Source organism: Eschscholzia californica, unplaced genomic scaffold (assembly GCF_041429995.1).
Source record: "Eschscholzia californica isolate CP2 unplaced genomic scaffold, dmEscCali1.0.p SCAF_5, whole genome shotgun sequence".
NCBI classification, from domain to species: Eukaryota; Viridiplantae; Streptophyta; class Magnoliopsida; order Ranunculales; family Papaveraceae; genus Eschscholzia; species Eschscholzia californica.
Window position 1 is genome coordinate 41,287,068 of NW_028238472.1, and position 8,880 is coordinate 41,295,947.

An 8,880-nucleotide genomic window follows, 5' to 3' on the forward strand; every position below is an offset into this window, starting at 1 on the left:
CTCACAAATACATGAGTTCCTTATTCGTATTCGTATGTGATATGTGATATATGACATATTTATTTTATTATTAGTTATTATGTTAAGTATAGTTTCTTGAGAGAGATAATAACGAGTTTTAGTGGGTAAGTTATTTGGGAATGAAAAAAAAAATGACCTTATTGATAATTATCACTACTATTTCATACCCTACCTACTATTACACCAGTGGCGGACTCAGGAAGTTTTCTTTGTGGGGGCACTTTAAGTTAGAAAGAAAATCATCCAAATTTTTTAATGTGATGTGAAAAGGAGTAATTTCCGTACATTATCGTTACATTCGAATCCAATTCAACCACTATCGTCTTCTGAGTTACTTTGATTGAAATCAATATAAGTAAGTAGTCTTATACACATTCGAATTATATATAAAGAAGTTAAAGAAAGAGGGCGTACAAACTCATTTTATAAAAGTAGTCATAAAATAACACACACACACACACACACACACACACACACATATATATATATATATATATATATATGTATGTATGTATGTATATATATGTATGTATGTATGTATGTATAAGAAAATGAAATAAAAAGAAGGCATAAGCATGACATCGAGAAAAATATTTTACCTTCATCACCTCCAAATTAAATGCATTCTACTGGCTAACTTTCATAAGTTTCCAATGCTCTTCTTATCTTCTGTCCTAAATCACTCATTTTTTTATAACTATTATACATAACTTTAGAACAAATAATATTTAGAATCATCAACAACTATTTTATAATGTATTATATTGTAATAATGGAACAATCATGGAACATCTTGGAATGACTATTTCACTTTGGAGGAAAAAATTAGATTGAGACTCTGAAAAAATTGAATCGAATCAGTCCAATAACATTATTGGTGCCGAAGGCACGGGATATATCCAGGGCCGGCTCAAGTCTTTGCGAGGCCTTAAGCGAAGTGAAAAATGAGGCCTTTTGTTAACAAAAACTATTTTGAAAAATTCAGATATTCTTTTGTTGCAATTTTATGAATTTGTTTACTTTGCTTTATTTTTCTTTCAGATGTCATGATCATTGCATTACGTATGTACGCGTTATCGCAACACCGACTTCACTTTATTGGAACACCAACTTTCAATAAATAAGTACAATACTAAATTTAAATCTAGAATGGAAAAATTAAATTTAAAAACACATAGTTATGTAATGTACAATTATGCAAATATAAGCCTATTACGATGTAAAAGAAACCTTTAATATAACACCAACTTCACTTTATTGAACACCAACTTTCAAACAACTTTCAATAAATATGTACAATACTAATTTAAACCTAGAATCGAAAAATTAAATTTAAAAACGCATAGTTATGTCATGAGCAGTTATGCAAATATAAGACTATAATGATATAAAAGAAACCTTTAATTTTAAAAATCAGTGCAACAATGATAATAATTATATAACTTATTTTTCGCGCAAAAGAAAATAATATTGGGAGACAAAAAATTTAGGACAGTAAAGAGACCATTAGATTGTAGAGACCTAATATTATAATTAAGTGAAGTTATGACTCAAGTTAAGAGATGTAAAGATGTTAAAAGAATAAGAGGAGGAAATTAGATGGGAAATGATAAAAAGAAACGGAAAGAAGAAAAAAAGAGATTGAAAGTGAAAGAGGGGCAAAGAAAGGATTTGTAGAACATACAGTGAAGAGAGGTAACACAGGAGAGAGAGGGAACAGCGGGAGAGAGACAGACAGGAAATACGAGCTACAATGAACCCGTGGGCCCTTACTTGTGGAGTATGTTTTTTCTTTGCTTGATGGGTGCCTATAAGCACTTTCTAGTTTGAGACCCTTGTTAGCTGGGGGCCCAAAGCAGCCGCTTTGGCTACTTTGGGCCTAGGCCGCCGCTGGATATATCTAGTAGTTTTAAAATTCATAATGAAGGTAAGTTGTTTATGCATTTTACAATTGTATAATTCTTCTAGTAATAATATATTTATTTTTTAATCTTTTTTGGGTCTATGGCCCAAAAAACATCCCCTAATAACACTTTCAATCCTCTCTAATCCCATACAGGGTATAAAAACTAAAATATTAATACAAATAGATATCTAGTCCATTTGGGTCCATCTAGAGAGAAAACACAAATCCCTGGAATAACTATAAAATATTAATACCTAAACTAACCTTCCTTATATATAAAAACACATCTAAGCTCAAATTAACCGAATATATCTTCCATTTTTATCTCCCTGTTTCTCTCTCCAATCACGTTTCTAAACAAAGAAACCGTGATATTCTGAAAATCAGAAACTTTTATAACCGAAATCTTCTGGTTTTCTCACTTTCTCTCTCTCTACATCTTATTCGAATTATAATCCTCCATTAAATTAGAGACCTTGTTTCATATTCATTTCAGTTGTTGAAATCATCTTCATCATTGTTAATCAGGTAAAACATAAATCAATTTATAAGTTTTTGTGATTCTGTTTCAGTTTATGGTATTTGATTTTCTCTCTCTACATCTTAATCTACTGAAAATCTTCTATTAAATCAAAGATATTGTTTCATATTCATTAGTGCTTTTCAAAATCAGTTTTTAAGTTGTTAATCAGGTAAACAAAATTCTTCTATAATGATTCTGTTTCAAATCGAGTATGTTTTTATTGTATGTCTCTCTCTAAAAATTTCTTTAATGATTTTGATATTGATGAGATAATCCTTCATTACTGATTCCTACAAATCGAGTATACTTATTGTTGCAATCAATCATCATATCAGATATCTTTAGATATGTAGTTTAAGCCTAATGATATTCGTACTTTTTCTTCAAATCTGGTTTTCAATCCGTACGGATTTATGATACGTGCTAATTTCATACGGTTCTTCATAACAGAATTAACAGCACATGTACTTTATCATAAAATACCATAATTTACAGTAAATTATGCAAACATCTTCCGTATGATGTTTTTCAATATGAGAACATGATATATGTATTTTCTAACAAATTGTATATACTTAATCAGGAATTTCATGAATATTATAGTATTGTCCCTAAATTATGTGTATTTTTTAGAACATTACGTATGCTTTAATCTCAAAACAGTACTTGTTTCATTATTAGATTAACTTCCCTTTATATTTGCAAATCTAATGTACTTTGAGATAAATTATACAGTATATAATTTAAGTAAATGTTCATTTGATTTATTGTAAATATTATATTTTTCTGTAAAATTTATATGTATTAATCTCTCTCCATTTGTAATCACAGATGGAGTTTCAGGCAGAATCATCAAATCAAAATAAGCAAATCAAACTGAAATCAGACAGTTGGGATAAGATATTTACAGAAACAGGACAGTTATTTCCTGGGAGTGCAAAAGCATTTCGATATGCTCTTAGGCAATATAGTATCAACACAGGGCATGATTTCAAATTCTTAAAAAATGATTCGAAGCGTGTTACTGTTGTGTGTCCTGTTGAAGATTGCAAATGGAGAGTGCATGGATGGACACCATTGAAATGCGAATCTATGTTCATTTTGAAAGACATGGAAATGAAACATGATTGTGCTGATTTCATAAAAAAAGAGAAAGAAGCCAAAAATCAACAGTTCTTTTGTAGGTAAACTTATTCTAGATGATGTAACTAGAAGTCCAGATCATTCCACATCAAGTTTGAAGAACGATTTCTTGAAAGACTACGGTGTCCAACTACCATATTACTATATTGACGAGGGCAAGAAAGTTGCAATGAATGAAGCATTTGGCCAAGAAGGAGATTCATATGCAAAACTTAAATGGTATGCTGATGCATTTTCACGTACAAATCCAAACAGCATAGTCCAATTAGAAGTTGACGATGTTACTCATAGATTTCAAAGAATCTTTATTGCACCAAATGCTTGTATGGCTGGATTCAATTATTGTAGACCTGTTATCTACGTGGATGAGACCTTTTGCAAAACTCATTTTAACGGTTGCATTCTAGATGTTGTTGCTAAGGATGGAAACAATGGTGAATTCCTAAACTCTCATTAATTCAATTTTTTGTATCTTCAGTTTTTCTACTTTATAACGATATTACGTACTTCAACTCGTAATTTCCCGTGAAGTATACATAACCAACGTAAATTACGTATACTTTACAAGTAAGTTTGCGAATGTAGGATTACATTATTATTGATTTATCTAACATAATTTACAATTTCAGGTCTGTTCCCCTTTGCTTATGCTGTTGTTGACGCCGAGAATGACCTTAATTGGGATTGGTTTTAAGAATATTGTGTTTGGCATCTAAGAAACAATCTAAATTTAAGACTGGCTAATGGAGCTCGAAAATCAAAGTTCTTGCAATCTTTGATTTTCGAGGCAGCTAGAGCTATTTCCGAGTCTGAGTATAATAATACTATTAACCAGATGATACAGATGGGTGGTTCCAAAGTTGCCGCATTCTTTCAATCCTTAGACCCTGCATCATGGGCAGATTCATTCTTCCTCGGTCCAAGGTTTGATCAATCAAATTTTTCAAAATTTTTGTTGTTATTATTGGTTATTTATCATAAATTACCGTTTCCTGTTGTAAATCACGTATGCATGTGAATAAAATATACATACTTTGCGGTGGTTTAAGTTATACCAGATTGACTCTATGTATAATTTCAAACACATCATCATAATTTATCATTATTATATGATAATGTCATCACCTTTACTAAGTTTTTTAATAATGACGTAACTATATTATTTTTTTGTTTAAAAAGGTACACAGCAATAACTTCTCAACTATCGGAGTCTATCAATAATCAGATCTGACATGCTCGTGTACTCCCAATAACAACAATGTTGGATGCAATACGTACCCATATAATGAACAAGATGAATGTAGCACGCGAATTGTCTAAGAAGTGGATTACGTTCTTGTGTCCAACCATCACTGATCTTTTGAAATCTAAATATGATAGTGCAGCAACTTGGAATTATGCACAGGCAGCACCACTCATATTTGAGGTTTATTCTGATCCATCTCATTGTGTTGATCTTCTTCATCTGACTTGTACATGTAGAAGGTGGCAGGTTGATGGTGTTCCTTGTGAGCATGCCATGTTGTGCATTAAAACTTTGTCTGACGATCAACAAGATTGTTTCTATGATCCTATTTGGACAACTGAGTCTTATGTGAAGACTTACCAGGAACATATAATGCTCGTCCCAAATTATGATGAGCCACGTACATTTGATGAAGAGTCAAAAACATTTCCACCGTTGATTCGTCGTAGACCGGGTAGGCCAAGAACAATACGGATCGAGAGCTCAGGCAACATTCCCAAGAAATTGAGGATATGTGGTAGGTGTAAGCAACCTGCCTACCATAATCGCTCCATATGTAGGGTTAACATTTGATTTTATTTCTTCAGTTACCGTATATACAATGTAACTCTGGTTCTACTTATTGACAATATAATTAGTAAAATTTCATTATTTGTGATAAATGTTTCATTATGTTTTATTAGACTTGCATAATTTATTATAAATTATACATAATACCGTATTTACATTTTAGGTATATGACATATATATAATACTTTTTTCTTTGTATATCATAATTTGTTGTACATCATGAATTTCCATTATAAAACTTACTTAGTGTATATCAGTACACAATATAAATTCCTTCATATAGATGACCACTACCAGAAATTACCATAATTTCAATGACACTTCAAACATTTATAGATAAAAAAACATATAGAATTCTGTCATAAAATTGATTTATGTTCAAATACTTATAGTCATTACATTTGATAAATAATGTACCACAAAACAAAATTATAAGCACAACTAATGTAAATTCTTTCTCCACTGATCTCTTGTTTCATACAGAAGTTCGTACGTCACCTGCACCCTCTTTTGTTGTGCTAAATCCGTCCAATCGTCGCTAAAAAATTGTTTTGGTACTCCCCATTTGTTATGTTTCATGAACAACATCTCCACTTGTAGCATTATAAATGGACCACAATGCGCACGGTCAATCATTGATTAATCATCGAAAAATCAAACCATGAAATAACTAACATCAAATCAAGTTGTATAATACTAATAGATAAAGATTACAAGTTTGTTACTTACTTTTCTCCTTGTTGATGATCATACGGCGTATTCAACTGCTTAACATCAAATCAAACCATGTTTCCTTTGAAGCTTTTGACTTTGTCCTTGGCTTTTTAACTGTCTTTGGTGAAGGCTCTTCAAAATCATCATCTTCATCTATTTGCACATCTTTTTCTTTGTAAGATTTGGCAAGTTCTGCTATTCCAACAAAGTCATTTGGATCATTCTCATCAATACCCAGTGAAAATGTGGGTGTTCTACTAAAAGCTCTCTCTTCAACCATCTGATACTTGACCATGGCTGTGCATGGTACATTTTCATCAGTTTCTGAACAAGTAATAAAAATACTTTCAGTTAATTCATGCATAATTTTATATTTCTATATTATAATGTCAACCAAATAAGCCATAATTTCCTGTAAAGTATATATAATTTATAATATTGTAACATAATAATGGTTGAAATTATGCATAATGTAAGTCATGCAATATGATAATTTAAAATATTAAAAAAAATTCTCGCCAATGTTGTTACCACCATCATTGTTAAACTCACTCTCCTGCTGCTTATCACCATCAGCAATTTCATTTTCCTCAACATTTTTTTCTTCTTCTTTTTCACCATTATTTTCTTCATCACCGTCAATTCCATCTTCTAGTTCTACATCTTTATCTCCCACATTTCCTTCATCACCATAATTACTTTCATCATGTCCATCATTAACTTCATCTTCACATAGCTCCACATCAACTTTTTCCTTCAACTTAAGTTGTTCTTTCAACTCAGCTATTTCTTTTCTCAACATTTCTATTTCAACATTTTTACTCTATATTCCACTCTTTAGAGATTCTATCATCTCCAGCATATCAATATTTTGATCAATAGTTAATTCAATATCAACTTTTTCAGTAAATTTGAGCAAATTATGCTCTTCTTCATCAACACCAACAATTACCTGCATTTGAAGTTTCAACCTTTAACAAAATTTTATACACATAATTACAATGTAATGTAAATTATACATAAGAGAGCATAAAGTACAAATATTTCATGATACAATCAGAAACAAATAAAGTTAAAATAAGAGTATTTGTTATAAAATACACACACTTTATGATAAATAAAGATGAGTGATATAAAAATTATACCTGATCTGCTTCTAGTCTAGCCACATCATTCTCCATTCCATTAATGTAATCATCAACTGACCACCTCAAGAACCTTGGATATTTTGTTGCATTCAAAGAATTCTTCTGGTACAGTGATGTGTGCATGTATATCCAGAACTATAACTCAATATGTAAAATTATCACATCACACAACTAACATAACATATAATTTTACCTAAAGTATATATACTTTCAATACAACCAGACACAGAACATATAAAGTATGCATACTTACAGGTAAAAGAAACAGGCAACCAGATGCTTTGGTTGGTTCTTCAGCATGCTTGTCAATGGTTTCCATCATGTAAGAGTGTATGGCTCTTGGCCAAGACACCCTATTGATAGCCCTTCTCGACATGATGTTCTTATAAATGCTTGGCAAAACTGTGAAACCATCCAAAGTTGCAAACAGGAAGTTGGGTGCTAACAACATGATTGGAAGACTTACAAATTCGATTGGTGGTTCATGGTTTCTAATACATCTCTGTAGTGCCATTGCAACATAAGCACTTGAAATGCCCTTGTTCTTGTTACTTGATTTTTTGATTGGTTCCTCAAAATATTTCATAAGAAATGCACACTTGAATGGATCTTGTTCATGATACCTTGGAAAAGCCTCATATTCTGCCCCCTCCATTGGCATCCCAAGCAATATGGAAACATCTTCTGGTTTAAACTCTAATTCAATCCCACCAATGATAAATTTCTTTGTCGCTTTTTTGTATTGACATAGAATGTCCAGTATTGCACTTATTGGACCATTGTTATAGTTTTCCCTAAGGATGAACCCCTCTGCCATGGAATCAAATAGCTTTGAGAAAGGTGTATGGCCAATTTCTTCCTTCATTTCTTCCGTCATGTACTGACGGTGGCTTGTTATCAACTCGATCGGTTTGCTCAAGCTGTATCTGAATGGATTGACTGTCTTCCCCTCTGGAATTATCTTTTTCTCGCCAACTATGTCAACTGTACGACAATTGTTATCTTTTTCCTTCCCTTTTTTTGGTGGTTGAGCTTGCTCCCACATGTTACATAAAGTTTTTAGACTAATGTGAAAGTATGACACATTACATTTCAAATTATGTATACTTTATCATAAATAATAGTAATTTTTCTGAAATTCCATAAACATACTCATACATCATACCTCTTTGACTGAAATTGCTTTGTTTTTTGACTTTTTCATTGTTACACATTCTTCATTGGCCGAGCTTACTTTGTTTTTGGATTTCTTAGCGGAAACTAATTCTTCCTCTAATGCTTTTCTTTTTAAAGGACTTTTTGTAACTGGTGTAGAATCTTTGGCTGCTTTAGGAGTCAATTTTGATTTAGGTGCCATCGAAATCTCCTGCAACAAAACATTAAATTGTTTAGATACTTTCAAAACCCTAAAAACAATTTTTATAAGAAATTTCATGTAATTTATACATCATAAGCAACAAAAAAAATAACAATATGAAACCTAAAAACTTAAAAAACAAATCAAAACCCTTACAAACACACAAAATCGACAAATTACAAAAGCAAACCCTAAACCCCCAAAAAGAAAAATCATAAATTTATAAAACATTATCAAAACTAATATTGATTT